Here is a 19,178-nt window from a genome sequence, read left to right on the forward strand (position 1 = left end):
TGCCACCACATCAGAAGGACCCCCGTCGGTAAACTTACTGTACAACTGACTGCCCATAAGCCCCCTGGGCTATGCTGTGTGGAGTGGAATAGGCTGGCCTCAGAACACACAAGTCCAACTAGTGGGATTAACTGTTTTTTTGTTTAGAAAGACTTAATGGATCCACTCCTAATGGCACCCAACATAACATTGGGTGGCAGACCTGTAACTGTGCTGACTCCTGGCTAGGCCAACAGAATGTTTCTTTTAAAGCTGGGGCCTTCCCCTCCCCATGGGAGTGGCTCTGGGTTTGTGAAAACCAGGGGTGGCCTTACCTTCCTTATAACTGCGCAGGGCACTGCTGCTATTGACTCCCTCTCCATTGACCTGGTAAGTGCTTGTCTCCAAAATTTGCACACATCCTGGCAGATGACTGTCCTGAGCATACTAGGTCTCTTACTCTTGATGCTCTCTGGCTGCTGCTGTCTGTATTGTATCTGTGGTATCTGGTGGCAGCGCCCCCTACATACCTGACCACAGGGATATTGTGGAAAAGGGGCAGACCAAGATTTTAAGTGTCATGCAGGGTATGTAGGGGTGGAGTGTATTGTCAGGCCACTCAAGATGGGGGCTCTCTTATTCTCTGTACATCCCCTGCTTGACCAGTGCCTTCTTCACCTATACCCTACTCACATGACTGACCTTGCTACATGCTTACCCCAGACCCCAGCTAGTGATTGTCCTTATCAAAGGGGTGGTGTGGGGCATGACCCTCTGCTAGTTTCCCTGGTAACTAATGAGCCAACCTGACCTAATTTCCCCTATAACTGGCAATCTCCTTTCCCCTCTCACCCGGGAATGAAGACTGCCACCATGTCCTGTCCACTGTGTGCCGCACATGGTAGGGTGTCACTCCGGAACCTGGTTTCAGACATGTAGGATCCCCCATTCATTAAACCACTGATGTCTCTGTTGCTGACTCCAGGCTCTTTCTTCAGTCTTAAGGCTGGGCAAATGTAGGCCTTGTAGGCCTGCTGGGTGCAGCCAAACAACATTATGTTAAATATTTTATTCGATTTTCTGCTTAAAATTATAGACCTGAACAACTCTGCATCTAAAATCAAAGTAAGATTTCCATAACCTACTGAACTTTGTCCAAATTCTTCATCCCAGATTTCAGAAGTCCTTCACAATTTAAACTGCCTGGGATAAGAAAATTTCCAGAAATGATAGCTTACAGCAGATACTAGAGAGGATGGAGCATGGAAAGTGAGTAGACTTTTCCCAAGTGATTCCAGAGGCCATAACAGGAAGTGACCACAGCTATAAAAATCATGCTGACGTGGGGCAGCCTGGAGAGTAGGACCACTACTCTGCTCCTCTGGGAAAGTCATTTAGCTCTGCTGTGCATCCCCTGCCTCATGTAGAATGGGGACATGCATACTGACTGCACAGGAAGGCTTTGAGTGATGCCTGGGCATCTGTGTTCAGAGCTAAGTACAAGGAGTACTCAGTGAGTATTAGCACCTCTCATTCTCTAACTGATTTCTGCTCTCCAAGAACAGGAGTGCAAGGACACCAGGTCTGCCAGTTTTTCTAGAAGAGGTAGAATTCCAGATTTTATATAAAATCATTGATTTCTAAAAATGTCAGCAAATGTGAAATGTTTCATAAAACATTAAAGCTTCAAACCAGGTCTTCTCACAGACTGCATCTGGCTCACAGGAGCCAGTTTGCATCCCTCTGGTCTATAGTGGTCACAAGTCCTGGGTCACATCAGCCAGGCACACAATTCCTTCTCCTTATTCACACATTTGAGGAAATTCCCACTGACATGGAACCTTGGACTTACCTACATTGACAATGATGACACTGCCTCCTTTCCACTCCGCTCACTTAGAAAAGCCTGCATTTTATGCTTTAAGTCACAATTTTGTTTCTTAATTGCATTCATTAACTACAACAAAATATTTCCCACTCAACACAGGGTCTGGATTTTGTACTGGTGACTTTGGTGTGCAATACCTTTGTGAAAGTTCATTCTTTTATTTGACTACTTTGTTGAGCACTGACCATGTGCTAGGTATTATTCCAGGCACTGGGCACCTAGCAGTGAATGGGATGGACATGCCCTGTTCTCAGGAGGACACAGCCTCATAGAGAAACCACACTACAAACAAGTTACCTGACAAACAAGATCACCTCCCACAGAGATACAAAGATAATAAATCAGCCATTTGAAGGTTCAGGCAGAGAAAATGCCAGTCCAAGAACAGCCAGTGCAAAGGCCCTGAGGCAGGAAGGGTATGAAGTCCCATGTGGCTGGCAGGAAATGCAGTCAGAGGAGTAAATAGGAACCAGGTCAGGAAGGGCTTGGTCGGTTGAAATTAGAAAGCTGGACTTTATGTCCATCGACAGATGGATGGGTAAGGAAGATGAGTATATATACAATGAAATATTACTCAGCCATAAAAAAGAATGAAATAAGGCCATTGCAGTACCATGGATGGACCTAGAGATTAGCATACTAAATGAAGTAAGTGAGACAGAGAAAAACAAATATCATGATACCACTTTTATGTGGAATCTTAAAAAATAATACAAATGAACTTATTTACAAAACAGAAATAGATTCACAGACATGGAAAACAAATTTATGGTTGGCAAAGGGGAAGGGGGAGAGGGATAGATTAAGAGTACGGGATTAAAAGAAACACACCACTAGATATAAATAGATAAACAATAAGATCCTGCTGTATAGCACAGGGAATTATATTCAATATCTTGTAATAACCTATAATGGAAAGGAATCAGAAAATATGTATATATGTATAACTGAATCACTTTGCTGTACAGGTGACTAACACAATTGCAAGCCATATATCAGTTAATGGGTTAATATATAAAATATATAAAGAATTCATACAACTCAATACCAAATAAACAATCCAATTTTTTAAACAAGCAAAGGAACAAAATAGATATTTTTCCAAGGAAGAAATCCAAATGGCAAACAGGAACATGAAAAGATGGCCAATATCACTAATCATCAGGGAAATGCAAATAAAAATCACAGTGAGATATCACCTCACACCTGTTGGAATGGCTATTGTCAAGAAGATAAGTGATATCAAGTGTTGAAGAGGATGCAGAGATAAGGGAACCCTTGTTCACTGTTTGGGAAGAATGCAAATTGGCTCAGTCACTATGGAAAACAGTAGGAAGCTTCCTCAAAAAATTAAAAATAGAGCTACATATGATCTAGCAATTCTTCATCTGGGTACATATTCAAAGTAAATGAAAACAGAATGTCAAAGAGATACACACTGCCATGTTCACTGCAACATTATTCACAATAATGAAGATATGGAAACAGCCTAAGTGTTCATCAGTGGATGAATGGACAAAGAAATTATGATATATAATGGAATATTATTCAGCTATGAGAAAGAGTAAAATCCTGCCATTTGAGGCAACATGGATGGACCATGAAAGCATTATTCTAAGTGAGATATGTCAGATGGAAAAAGACAAATACTGTATTATATCACTTATATGTGGAATCTAAAAAAGCCAAACTCATAAAAACAGAGAATAGAGTGGTGGTTACCAGGGACTGGGGAGGGCGTTTTCAGTATATGTTGATTAAGGGTACAAACTTGCAACTAGTAGATAAATAAGTCCTGTAGATCTAATGCACAGCATAGTAATTATAGACAACAATACTATATTATAAACGTCAAAGTTGCTAAGAGACTAGATCATAATTATTCCCACCTCAAAAAAATGATAATTATGTGACATAATAGAGGTGTTAACTAACACTATGATGGTAATCATATTACAATATATAAACGTATCAAATCAACATGTACACATTAAACTTACAAAATTCTACATGTCAATTATAACTCAAAAATAAATTGAAAAAAATTTTAAATAAAGGTAAACTTATTTTACTCCTACAGAAAGGCAGAAATTGTCCAATTAGATTTAAAAATACAATTCATCTGTATTCTTCCTATAACAAATTCACTTTAGATACAAAGACATGAAGAGGTTGAAAGTAAAAGAATGGAAAAAGATAGTTCATGCAAATAGTAATCACAAGAGAGCTGGAATGGCTATATTACTGTCAGAAAAACAGGCTTTAAGTCAAAAAAGATACAAGGGACAAAGAGGACATTAAATATTGATAAAAGGTTCAATCTAACCAGAAAATGTAAGACTTATAAATGTATACACATCTAACAACAGAACTGCAAAGTATATGAAGCAAAAACTGACAGAACTGAAAGGAGAAATAGATAATTCTACAATAGTACAGGCATAACTCAATTTATTGTGTTTTGTTTATTGTGCTTCATGGATATTGCATTTTTTACAAATTGAAGGTTTGCGGCAAGCCTGCATTGAGAATGTCTATCAGTGTCATTTTTCCAACACCATTTGCTCACTTCATGTCTGTGTCACATTTTGGCAATTCTTGCAATATTTCAAGCTATTTCATTATGATTATATTTGTTATGGTAACTGGTGATCTTTGATGTTACTGTTGAAAAAAGATAATGACTCACTAAAGACTCAGAGGATGGTTAGAATTTTTTAGCAATAAAGTATTTTTAATTAATGTATGTACATTGTTTTTTAGACATAATGCTATCACACACTTAATAGACTACAGTATAGTATAAACATAACTTTTTTATATGCACTGGGAAACAAAAAATTTATGATATTTGCCTTATTGCAGTGGTCTGAATCCAAACCCACAATATCTCTGAATTGCCTTTAGTTGGAGATTTCAATACCTTCTATTAAATAATGGATAGAACAACCAAAAAGAAGATTAATAAGGAAATAGAAGTCTCAAATAAAACTATAAACCATCAGATTTAACAGACATATATAGAACACTTCACCAAATAGCAGCAGAATAGACATTATTCTCAAGTGCATATTGAACATTCTTCAGTACTGACCATATGTTAGACCACAAAACAAGCTCTAATAAGTTGGGGAAAAATCATTTTGATCTTTTCTGATCAAAATGGGAAAAAGATAGAAATCAATTACAGAAGGAAAACTGGAAAAGTCACAAATATGTGGAAATTAAACAATACACTCTTAAACAACCAAATGGTCAAAGAAGAAATCACAAGGGATATTAGAAAACATCTTTGAGATGAATAAAAATGAAAACAGAACATACCAGAACTTACCAGATGCAGTGAAGAGGCAGTAATAAGAGGGAAATTGATAGCTGTAAAATCTATATTAAAAAAGAAAGATCTCAAATCAATAATCTAATGATATACCTTAAGGAACTAGAAAAAGTAGAGCAAATTAAATCCAAAGCTAGCAGAAGGGAGAAAATAACAAAGATTATAGGAAAATAAAGAAATTTTAAAATGATAAAGGAAATCAACAAAAGCAACAGTTGGTTCTTTGAAAAGATCAACAAAATTGACAATGTAAACAAACAAGTGAGCTTGTTGCCCACTATGCTATGGAAAGACCAAGTACTCAGGCAATGGTCTCAAGAGAAGAGACTTTATTGCGGGGCAGCCAAGCAAGGAGACAGGAGGCAATGCTGTGACCTGTCTTCCTGATCAGCTATTGAGTAAGATATTTATAGTGAAAGTAGAGAGCAAGAGGGGAAGGGGGCTCAGAAATGACTGGGGGAGAGCAATTTGTAAGTTTCAAGAATTCTCTGTATAGGCTTGACTGTCCTTCATGCCTCTTCATGGGTCACATGTACAATTTCTGGGGGTTGTATATGTTGCATGTGGTGGATTTTTGGCCTGTGATGTCTGAAGTTCACTATCAGTCATCCTAGTCTCTGAATGAGCCTGCATGATGCGCGGTGGAAAGAGCTATCAGCAAGCTGTTTCCATATCTGCAGTTTCCTTGGTACTCTGCAAAACAAGTTTGGTGTTCTTGATGTACATTTTGTTTCTATTTTTTTCCTACCTTATGGTCCTTCAGTGTGTAAGGTACAGGGCATGGTTTCAACAAATCTTTAGTTAGATTGACAAAGATAAATCATTAAAAGGACACAAATTACTAAAATCAGAAGTGAAAATGGGGACACTATGACCAATTTTACAGATATAAAAGAGATTATCATAGAATAGTATGAAATATTGTATGCCAACAAAGTGGACGTAGATGAAGTGAACAAATTCCTAGAAACACACAAACTACTAAAACTGTCTCAAAAAGAAATAGAAAATCTGAATAGATCTATAACAAGCACGGAGATTAATCAGAATTTAGAAACCTCCAAAAAAGAAAAGTCCAGAATCATATAGCTTCACTGGTGAATTGTACCAATTATTTAAAGAAGAATTAACACCAATCCTTCTCAGACTCTTCCAAAATACTTAAGAAAAAAAAAGTGTTCTAATTCATTCTATGTGGCCCTGATACTGAAGACAAAGACTCAATAAGAAAACTACAGACAAATGTTTTTATGAGTATAGATGTAAAAATTCTCAATAAAATACTAGCAAACTTATACCACAACATATAAAAATGATTATACAACATGATCAATTGAGATTTATTCTCTCAATGCTAAGGTGGTTCAACACATAAAAACCAATCAATGTAAAAGAGCACATTAATATAATGAAGGGGAAAAAAGAAACACATGATCATTTCAATTGTTTCAGAAAAAAACTGACAAAATCCAATACATTTTCCTGGCAAAAATACTAAATAAACTAGAATAAAAGAGAAGTTCTTCAACATGAAAAAGCCATATATGAAAAACCTACAGATAACATCATTCTCAATAGTTAAAGACTAAAATGTTTTCTCCTAAGATCAGGAATAAGACAAGGATACCACTTTCACCACTCTATATTAGAAGTTCTACCGAGAGCAATTAGGCAAGAAAAAGAAATAAATGGCATCCAAATTGCAAAAAAAGAGGTAAAATTATCTTTGATGACAAATAACATGATCTTATATGTAGATATCTCAAAAGAATCCACAAAACACTGCTAGAGATAATAAATGAATTCAGCAAAGTTGCAGGATACAAAATTAACACTAAAAATCAGTTTTATTTCTATACTTTAGCAATGAACAGTCTGAAAAGAAAATTAAGAAAACTATATCCAATAGCATCAAAAAGAATAAAATGCTTAGGAATAAATTTAACCAAGGAGGTGAAAGATTTGTACACTGAAAACTATAAGACATATCTGAAAGATTAAAGAAGAGTTAAATAAATGGAAAGATATCCTGTGTTCATGAATTGAGAGACTTACTTAATATTGTAACAGAGAAGAACAAACCTGACTCCATATTGGATCTATTCCTTCAGCTTTAACCTTTGTGCTGTTGCCTGTGCTTAGTCACGCTGGCTCTGCACCTTTGTAAAAGAATGTTGCCTATAGCCTGAAATATATATAATGGCCCTTTCTCAAGGCTTTGCCTCCCAGGCTTGACCTTTAAAGCCATAACACTTTCTTATTCATATAGAGATAAAAAGTTGCAGAACAGAAAATAACATTTGTCTTGTTGGAGGTTTACAGGGACATCATGAGCAGACCACATCCCCTTCTGTGTGGCACCAAGAAGTCTGCAACAACCAGCCACAACCCCTCCCCATTTAGTATAAAAAAAAGCCTGGATTCTAACTCAGGTGAGATGGTTCTTTGGACACTAGTTCACCATCTTCTCAGTCTGCTGGCTTTCCAAATAAAATCACTATTCCTTGCCCCAACACCTGTCTCTTGATTCATTGGCCTGTCATGCAACAAGCAGTAAGAGCTTGGACTTGGTAACAAGACTGTTAAGAAGAAAATACTATAAAAGTGATCTATAAAGTATTACTTATCAAAATTCCAATAGCAGGGTTTTTTTCCTTGCATAAATATAAAAGTTAATTCGTATGAATTTGCCCTAAAATTCACATGGAATTCTAAGGGACCCTGGAGAGCCAAAACAATCTTGAAAAAGAACAAAGTTGGAGGACTTATACATCCTGATTTCAAAGTCACTACAAACCTACAGTAATAAACACAGTGTGGTACCAGCAAAAGGATAGATATACAGACCAATGGAACAGAATAGAGTGCCCAGAAAAAAACCCTTATACAAGTAGTCAATTGATTTTTATTTTTTAAGTTTTTTGCCTTCTGCACCCAATCACCCTCCTGGGCCACTGCCTCCTCAGCAACTTGTACATCTCCCATCAGACTACTTACCCTATCAGACCCACACTGGCTGCCATGGCATAGCAGCCAAAATAAGGCTGGCCCTTTTTGCCCTTCTCTAGAACCTGCCTATAGTCAACTGATTTTTTTTTTTTTTACAAGGGTTCCAAGATCACTGAATGAGGAAAGAACAGACTTTTTCAACAAATGATGGCTATATATTCATATGTCAAAGAAATAAATTGGACCCTTACCTTCTACCAAATCAACTGAAAAACAATCAAAGACATAACTATACATTCATCAAAAACCTATAGAATATACAACACAAACAGTGAAGCTTACTGCTATGGGCTGAATTGTGCCCATCCTCCAAATCCATATGTTAAAGTTTTAACCCCCAGTACCTCAGAATGTGAGTGTATTTGGACATAAGGCCTTTAGAGAAGTAATTAAGGTAAAATGAGGACATATAGGTGGGCCCTAATACAATATGCCTGGTGTCCTTATAAGAAAAGATTAGGACACAGGTGTGTACATTCACAGAGGAAAGATCACAAGAAAAGAAAGGGAGAAGATGGCCATTTACAAGCCAAGGAGAGAGACCCGAGAATGGAACTTCTAACTTCCAGAACTTAAGCCACCTAGTCTGTAGTATTTGTTATGGCAGCCCTAGCAAAAAAAAATACACTTACTATATGTAAGTATGTTTTTTAAAAAATAACCAGAAAGACAGAGAATTCCAGGATGGAATGCAGACTCTGACATGTGAATCTAAGTGTTTTACATATATATGATATAACCTCACTGAAGAGAGATGAGAAAAAAGAGCTGTCATAAGTAAATTTGGAAAAAAGTATTTTAACTGGATATTGTAACACTAAAGACAAAGGATTAGTACATTAACACTGAATTGCAAATAGTAAATTTGTTTCTTACAGGGTGACAGTTTAGCAATTCTGAAACTACTTTACACATATATTTGGCTTGAACAATAAGTAATTATAGATAATGGAAATAAGGTTTCTCACTGTCAAATAAAGAAGTTATAAATAAACAGACATTGAGAGAAGGCTAGAATAAACACTATAGTGCTGGATTAAAATCAAAGATGTCAGCATGAACTCACATTAATTTAAATTTAGATAGATGGATAGATAACACTGGTTAGTATACATGCATTTATTTCCTTGTTCAGTCTACTAATAGGGTCTAGAAGCAGTGACATTCCAGTATCAATAAGCATATCCAGTGCTCAGATATTGGTTTCTAAATCCTGTTCTCCTTTGAAAAATGGCTGATTCTAGGGGTAGGGCAAGAAAAATAGAAAAATAGATGATCAGCCTGAAGCATCTTGTAGTGCCACAAAGTATAGAAATAAAAAAAAAAAAAAATGTGTGGAGCATGTCAAAAGGATATAAGAGCCAGCTGAAATAGTTCACAATCGCCAAAGCTGGAACAATTTGAGCCACAGATGATTAATGACAGAATTAGATTATAAGCCTAAAATAAATATTCATGATTATATACTGGTATTAATAAATCATTAAATAACAAATGAATTGGGAAGAAGGAACCAATCTTCCTTATGAAGAATTCCCAATAATATGTTTAGATACTATCCCCCTCAGGGAGGTGAAGTTTAACTCTTCTCCCCTTGAGTGTCAAATGGATTTAGTCAAATGGATTCCACTTGCAAAGAATAAAGTATGCACAGAAAAAAATAGTAACTTTACAGTGGAGAAACCTAGCAGACACTACCTTAACCAAGTGATCAATGTTAACGTCATGAGTGATAAGTCAGGTTGATATCCTATATCGTTTATATGCTGTGATGAAAAGGGGATCTTACTTCCATGGTGCTCTTCCTCAAAAATTTATAACCACCATCTGATCATGAGAAAACATCAGACAAACTGAAATTGTGGGACATTCTACAAAATACTTGACTAAATACTTGAGTTAAGTACAAAATACTTGACTTAAAACTGTCAAAACAAGACAAAATGAAAAGGACATTTGCAGGAAAACTGGTCTTTGGTTTAATTAATAATATTGTATCAATGAGAATTTCTTAGCTTTAACAAATGTACAGTAGTTATGTAAGATGTTAACATTAGGGAAGTTGGTTGAAAGAGATATAGGAACTCTGGACTACCTTTTCAAATTTCTGTAAATCTAAAATTATCCTAATTAAAAAAACAAACTACAGTGGCTATATTAATATCAGACAAAGTAGATTTAAGATTAAAGAATATTGTCAGGGTAAAAAAGTTTATTTCATAATGATAAAAGTACCAATTAATCCAGAATACATAAATATCCTAAAGTATTATATATCTAATGAAGCAAAAATTGATAGATCTGCAAATAGAACTAGACAAATCCATATATATAGTCAGAGATTTCAATACTCCTCTCTCAATAATTGATAGAATATGTAGGCAGAAAATTAATAAGGATATAGAACACTTAGACAGCAAATATCAATCAACTAGACCTAATTGGCATTCATGGGACACTCCATCCAAAAAGCAGAATACACATTCTTTTCAAGTGTATATGAAACATTTACTAAGATAGATCATATTCTGGGCCATAAAATCATTCTCAAATTTTAAAGGATTCAAGCCATACAAATTATGATCTTTAACCACAATGGAATTGAATTAGAAATCAATAACATGACGATATCTTAAATATCCCCATGTATTTGAAAACAAAATAACATACTTTTAAATAACCCATAGGTCACAGAAAAAAATCAAAGAGAAAATAGCAGTTCCTGAAGGGAACGTTATGGCACTAGACGTTTCTAATAGAAAAGAAGAAAGGGGTCACATCAATGACTGACCTCAGCTTCTACCTTAAGAAACTAGAAAATCTAAGCTGATTAATCAGAATAAAGAGGAAAAGACACAAATTAACAATATCCAGAACAAGAGGTGATGTTACTGCAGATTCTAAAGACATTAAAAGGATAATCACATAGTATTATGTACAACTTTATACCAATAAATTTAACTTACATCACATGATATACCTCTTAAAAGATACAAACAACCAAAATTTACTCAAGAAAAAATTTAAAGTCCAAGTAAGTTACCTTCATAGTTAAAATCCTTCTCATTAAGAAAACTTCAATCCCACATGGATTCACTGGTGAATTCTACCAAACATTTAAGGAAGAAATAACATCAATAAACTCTTCCAGAAAATTAGAGAAGATGGAATACTTCACAACTCATTCTATGAGGTCAACATTACTCTGATACCAAAAGCAGATAAAGATACTAGAGGAAAAGAAAAGTAGAGCCCAATGTCCCTCCTGGACATAGATATAAACATTCTTAGCAATATTTTAGCAAAATAAATTCAACAATATATAAAACTGATAGTACATCAAAATTTATACCAGAAATGGCAAGTTGGTTTAACGTTTGAAAATCAATTAGTGCAAATCATCATATTAAAAGACTCAATAAACTTCCACATGTTCATTTTAATAGGTGCTGGAAAAGCATATGACAAAATCCAAATACATTCCTGATTTAAAAATAAAATGTTTCAGCACATTAGGAATATAAGGAAATTTCCTCAATCTGATACAGGTCATCTATGAAAAGTCCACAGCTAACATCATACTTAATGGGACAGACCGAATGCTTTTCCCCTAAGATCAGGAATAAGGCAAATACATCCACTTACATCTTTTCTATTCAACATTGTACTAGATATTCTAGCCAGTTCATTAAGGAAAGGACAAGAAATAAAATTCATCCAGATTGGAAAAGAAGAACTAAAATTGTCTTCTTTTCATAAATGACAATCACCTACATGAAAAAGACTATGGAATCTACAAAAAACAAAAACAGTACTAGAACTTAGCAATGTCATGTGGGACACAAGATTAATATTTTAAAAATCAATTGTATAGACTAGCAACAAATAATTGGAAAGTGAAATAAAAAATGAGACAATTTACAATAGCATAAAAAGTATGAAATGCATAGGGATATATCTGGCAAAAGATGCATAAGACCTGTAAACTGCAGACTAATGCCAAGAGAAATTTAAGATTTAAGTAAATAAAGAGATATACTGTTTTCATGATTAGAAAGACTCATTATTGTTAAGATGTCAATTCTCCCCAATTTATTTATAGGTTCAATGCAATCATAATCAAAATCCCAACAGTTTTTTGTGGGATTTGACAAGCTAATTTTAAAATGGATATAGAAACGTAGAATAGCCAAAAGAACAAATTTGCAGGATTAACACTATCTGACATCAAGGCTTACACTAATGCAAAAACACAGTACGGTATGGCCATGAAGAGAGACAGATGCATAAATGAAACAGAACAGAGTCCAGAAAAAAAGCTCACGCATATAAGAGCAATTTTTAACAAAGCTGTAAAGGCAATTCAGTGTAGAAAGGATAACCTTTGCCACAAATGGTACAAGAACAATTGAATATCCATAAAGCAAAGAAAATTTTTTTAAAGAATTTCCATCTATACTTCACACCACATATGAAAATTAACTTAAAATGGACAATAGACCTAAATGTAAAACCTAAAATTACAAAACTTCTAGAAGAAACCTAGGAGTAAATCTTTGTTGCCTTAATTTAGACCAGGTTTGAGGAGGTATGGGCTACTGACCAAATATAACTATGGCCTGTTTTTGTACGGTCTGTGAGCAAAGAATTGTACTTACATTATTAAAGGGTTGTAAAAGCAAATAAAAACAAAACAAAAAATGAAAAAATGCAACATGTAACAGACACAACACTGTATATGTGGCCCTTTACAAAAATATTTTCCAACCACTGGGTTAGACATGACACCAAAATCATAATCCAAAATAAAAGTCAAAAACAAGGAGAAGTCTGTTTGCAAATCACCCACCTGACAAAGGACTTGTATCCGGAACGTATGAGAAAATCTCAAATCTCAGTAGTAAGAAAACAAACAGCTCAATAAAACCAGGCAAAAGATTTGAAAATACACTTTCCTGAAGAAGATACTTGGATGGCAAATAAGCACATTAAAACATGCACATTATTAGTTAACAGGGAAATATAAATTAAATCCAGGATGAGCTACTACTAAAATGTCTAAAAACAAGAAACCAAAAATCCAACAATACCAAGTGCTGGCTAGGATGTAGAGCAAATGGAGCTCTCACATGTTGCTTGTGGAGATACAAAATGGTACAGCCACTCTGGAAAATTATTTGGCAGTTTCCTATAAAGTTAAACATACCCAGCCATACATCATGATCCAGCCATTCCACTCCTTGATATTGATCCAGACATATATCCACATAAAGACTTATATATAAACATCAATAGTAGCTTTATTTATAATAGCCAGGAGCTGGAAAGGACCCAAATATCCATCAAGAGGGTAATGGATAAACAAACTGTGGTATATGTATACAGTGGACCACTACTCAGACAATAAGAATACTACCGATTCACGCTATAACATGAATTAATCTCAAAAGAATTGTGTCAAGTATAAAAAGGCTGATTAAGTGGTTCCTAATGTATAGTTCTATTTATATAAAATTCTAGAAAATGTAAACCAACCTATAGAGACTGAAATCAGATCATTAGTTGCCTGAGGATGGTGGTGTGGGAAATATGGATGAAAGGGAGAGATTACAATGGGGTACAAGGAATACCTGGGGGATGATACATTCATTATCTTGATTGTGATCAATTCATGTGTGTATAGCTATGTCAAAAGTTATCAAATTGTAATGTCAATCACATGCTTTCTATTGTATGTCAATCATTCTTTTAAAAAGCTGTTAAAAAATAATAGCATGTAACTATGAGGACTCAATGAGCTACTTCTTATAAATCACTAAAAATGTTACTGAATTAAGACGTAGGGACTCTACTCAGGCCCTAGCCCAGCCGAGGCTCTCTGCCTTGACAGGGGAGGGTTCTTTTTCCGTTCAGGTTCAAGCAGCCGAATAATGAAACCAAAGCTGAGATCAGCATAGCACAAGCTTTATTCCGTGGCCAAAGAATGGAGAAGTGGGAACTAAGTTCACAGAGCAACTTCTCACCCACCTGGTGAAAGATATTTAGTTTTAAATAGTAAAGACAAAGGGAAGAGGGGTGCGGCTAATGATAGGGAGGCATGTGCATTAGTCTACTGGGGAAGAGGCAGGGCTTTTTTCAAGGAGTCGGGTGCCACCCCCTTTTTATCATTTTTTGGTCCTTAGTGTCCAGTCATGGCCGCTGGTAGTTGTGTCATTTAATATGCTTATATAGTAAAATCAACATATAATGAGACTTAGGGTCTTTTGGAGGTCAGATTCATTGCCATCTTGGTCCCAGCTGGTTCCATCTGGGTTTTCTTGTTTGTAGTTTCCTTTCTTATCTCTGGACCCTTTAACTTAAAGATTTATGTTTACTCCTGCTAAAAGTGAGTGTTGGCAAGTTGTGAGCAAGGACACTCCTGCTAAAGGTGGGGGTTGAAGGGTTGTGAGCAAGGACACTCCTGCTAAATGTGAGGGTTGATGGTTTTAAGCAGAGACCTGGAGAAGCTCTGGCAACAAAATCACATAAAAAGTGCTCAAATGATATAAATTGTTTTCCTAGAGATTTTAAATTTTATGTCAGTAAAACTAGTTTTCTCATGTATTCAGACTTACATCATGCTTAAAAAGATCTTCTGTATTCTTGATGATAAAATAATGCAATTATATTTTATTCTAGTACTTCTCTGGTTTTATTTTTACTCATAAGTCTTTGATCTATCTTGAAATTCTTCATATAGGAGTGAGGTAAAAATTTATTTCATTTTTTTCTAAATGTTTACCCAATCTTCATTAGGACCTTTGTTAATTAATTGGCTATTTCCTCTACTGACTATATTTGCCATCTTCATCATATAGTAAATTCTCTGTTTTATTAAATGTTATTTCATGGAATAACATCAATTTTTTTGAACTAGAACCACACTTCTAATTATAACTTTACTTACAGTGTTAAATCTCTACAATGTTTAAATATGTTAAAGCTCAAGTATTCTATCTATCAACCTATTAGTTTGCTAGGGCTGCCATAACAAATACTACAGACTGTTGGTTTAAACAACAGAAATGTATTTTCTAACAGGCCTGGAAGCTAGAAGTTTGAGGTCAATGTGTCAGCAGGGTTAATTTCATTCTGAGTCTTCTCTCCTGGTTTGTAGAAGGCCAACTGCCCATTTTATCTTTACATGGTCTTTCCTCTGCACGTGCACAAATCTGTGTCCTAATCTCCTTTTATTGTAAGGACACTAGTCATATTGTGTTAGGGCCCACCCATATGTGCTCATTTTACGTTAGTTACCTCCCATACAGTTAATTAACACATCCATAACTTCACTTCTCCTCTCTCTTTCTTTCATTCTTTCTTTTTTTGGTGAGAACGTTTAAGAAATTTCAATTATTTTCACTTTCACCGATTTCTGCTCTTGTCTGTATTGTGCCTCTTTTCTGCTTGCACTTCTTTTCCTAACTTTTTCAGATGGAAGCTTAGCTTATTGCTTTTAGATCTTTCTTTTTTACTAAAAGTATTCAATGCTAGAAATTTCTCTCTAAGCACTGCTTAAGCTGAATCTCACAAATTTTGATATGCTGTGTTTTCACTTTCCTTTAGTTCAAAATAGTTTTAAATTTCCCTTGAAGCTTCTTCATTGACTCATGGGTTATTTGGTAATGTCATGTGTAGTTTCCAAATATTTAGAGGATTTTGCTGATATCGTTGTTATTGGTTCCTAGTTCAACCCCTTTCCAAATTTCTATATTTCTCCTAACAGATCTATAAGATATTGCCTCATATATTTTCAAATTCTATTATTTGTGCATGCATATGTAGGATTGTTTTGTCCTCTTGGAGATCTGATCACTTTATCTTTATGTAATGTTCCTCTTTACACCTGATAACATTCCTCCTTCAGACATCTACTTTGTCTGAAATTACTATTGCTACTCCAGCTTTCTTTTGATTAGTGCTTGCATGGTACCTCTTTCTTCATACTTTTAACTAACCTGTGTTTTTATTTAAAGTGGGTTTGTTGTAGACAGCATACACTTGGGTCTCACTTTTTTTAAACTAATCTAAAAATCTCTATCTTTTATCTAGTTTGTTTAGATCTTTCATATCTAGTGCTGATATAATTAGATTAAAATCTATCACTTGCTGTATTTTATTCCATTTGTCCTTTACTTCTTTTCCTCTTTTTCTGCCGTATCTTGGATTAAGTATTTTCTGGTTATTTCATTTTATTTTCTCTATTGACATTATTTATATATCCTTTTTTAAAAAAAACTGTAAAAATTACAAACACATGGAAGCTAAACAATGTGCTACTAAATAACCAAGAGATCACTGAATAAATCAAAGAGGAAATCAAAACATACCTAGAAACAAATGACAATGAAAACACGACGACCCAAAACCTATGGGATGTGGCAAAAGCAGTTCTAAGAGGGAAGTTTATAGCAATACATTCCTACCTCAAGAAAAAAGAAACACCTCATATAAACAACCTAACCTTACACCTAAAACAATTAGAGAAAGAAGAACAAAAAAACCCCAAAGTTAGCAGAATGAAAGAAATCATAAAGCTCAGATCAGAAATAAATGAAAAAGAAATGAAGCAAACAATAGCAAAGATCAATAAAACTAAAAGCTGGTTCTTTGAGAAGATAAACAAAAATGATAAACCATTAGCCAGACTCATCAGGAAAAAAAAGGGAGAAGACTCAGATCAACCGAATTAGAAATGAAAAAGGAGAAGTAACAACTGGCACTGCAAAAATACAAAGGATCATGAGAGACTACTACAAGCAACTATATGCCAATAAAATGGACAACCTGGAAGAAATAGAGAAATTCTTAGAAAAGCACAACCTTCGCAGACTGAACCAAGAATAAATAGAAAATATAAATAGACCAATCAGAAGCACTGAAATTGAGATTGTGATTAAAAATCTTCCAACAAACAAAAGTCCAGGACCAGATGGCTTCACTGGCGAATTCTATCATTTAGAGAAGAGCTAACACCTATCCTTCTCAAACTCTTCCAAAATATTGCAGAGGGAGCAACACTCCCAAACTCATTCTATGAGGCCACCATCACCCTGATACCAAAACCAGACAAAGATGTCACGAAGAAAGAAAACTATAGGCCAATATCACTGATGAACATAGATGCAAAAATCCTCAACAAAATACTAGCAAACAGAATCCAACAGCACATTAAAAGGGTTATACACCGTGATCAAGTGGAGTTTATCCCAGGAATGCAAGGATTTTTCAAAATGTGCAAATTAATCAATGTGATAAACCATATTAAGAAACTGAAGAAGAAAAACCTTATGATCATCTCAATAGATGCAGAAAAAGCTTTTGACAAAATTCAACACCCATTTGAGATAAAAACCCTCCAGAAAGTAGGCATGGAGGTAACTTACCTCAACATAATAAAGGCCATATATGACAAACCCACAGCCAACATCATTCTCAATGGTGGAAAACTGAAACCATTTCCTCTAAAATCAGGAACACGACAAGGTTGTCCACTCTTACCACTATTATTCAACATACTTTTCAAAGTTTTAGCCACAGCAATCAGAGAAGAAAAAGAAATAAAAGGAATCCAAATTGGAAAAGAAGAAGTAAAGCTGTCACTGTTTGCAGATGACATGATACTATACATAGAAAATCTTAGAGATGCTACCAGAAAACTACTAGAGCTAATCAATGAATTTGGTAAAGTAGTAGGATACAAAATTAATGCACAGAAATCTTTTGCATTCCTATACACTGACGATGAAAAATCTGAAAGGGAAATCAAGGAAACACTCCCATTTGCCATTGCAACAAAAAGACTAAAATACCTAGGAATAAACCTACCTAAGGAGACAAAAGACCTGTATGCAGAAAACTATAAGACACTGATGAAAGAAATTAAAGATGATACAAACAGATGGAGAGATATACCATGTTCTTGGATTGGAAGAATCAACATTGTGAAAATGACTATACTACCCAAAGCAATCTACAGATTCAATGCAAACCCTAGCAAATGACCAATGGCATTTTTCACAGAACTAGAACAAAAAAGTTCACAATGTGTAAGGAAACACAAAAGACCCCGGATAGCCAAAGCAATCTTGAGAAAGAAAAACAGAGCTGGAGGAATCAGGCTTGCAGACATCAGACTACACAACAAAGCTACAGTAATCAAGACAGTATGGTACTGACACAAAAACAGAAATATAGGTCAATGGAACAGGATAGAAAGCCCAGAGATAAACCCACGTGCATATGGTCACCTTATTTTTGATAAAGGAGGCAAGAATATACAATGGAGAAAAGACAGCCTCTCAATAAGTGGTGCTGGGAAAACTGGACAGCTACATATAAAAGAATGAAATTAGAACACTCCCTAATACCATACAGAAAAATAAACTCAAAATGGATTGAATACCTAAATGAAATGCCAGACACTATAAAACTCTTAGAGGAAAACATAGGCAGAACACTCTATGACATAAATCACAGCAAGATCTTTTTTGACCCACCTCCTAGAAAAATGGAAATAAAAGCAAAAATAAATGAATGGGACCTAATGAAACTTAAAAGCTTTTGCACAGCAAAGGAAACCATAAACAAGATGAAAAGACAACCTTCAGAATGGGAGAAAATATTTGCAAATGAAGCAACTGACAAAGAATTAATCTCCAAAATTTACAAGCAGTTCATGCAGCTCAATATCAAAAAACCAAACAACCCAATCCAAAAATGAGCAGAAGACCTAAATAGACATTTCTCCAAAGAAGATATACAGATGGCCATCAAACACATGAAAGGATGCTCAACATCACTAATCATTAGAGAAATGGAAATCAAAACTACAGTGAGGTATCACCTCACACCAGTCAGAATGGTCATCATGAAAAAATCTACAAACAATAAATGCTGGAGAGGGTGTGGAGAAAATGGGACCGT

The sequence above is a fragment of the Balaenoptera physalus genome (assembly GCF_965194825.1).
Source record: "Balaenoptera physalus genome assembly, chromosome: 3".
NCBI classification, from domain to species: domain Eukaryota; kingdom Metazoa; phylum Chordata; class Mammalia; order Artiodactyla; family Balaenopteridae; genus Balaenoptera; species Balaenoptera physalus.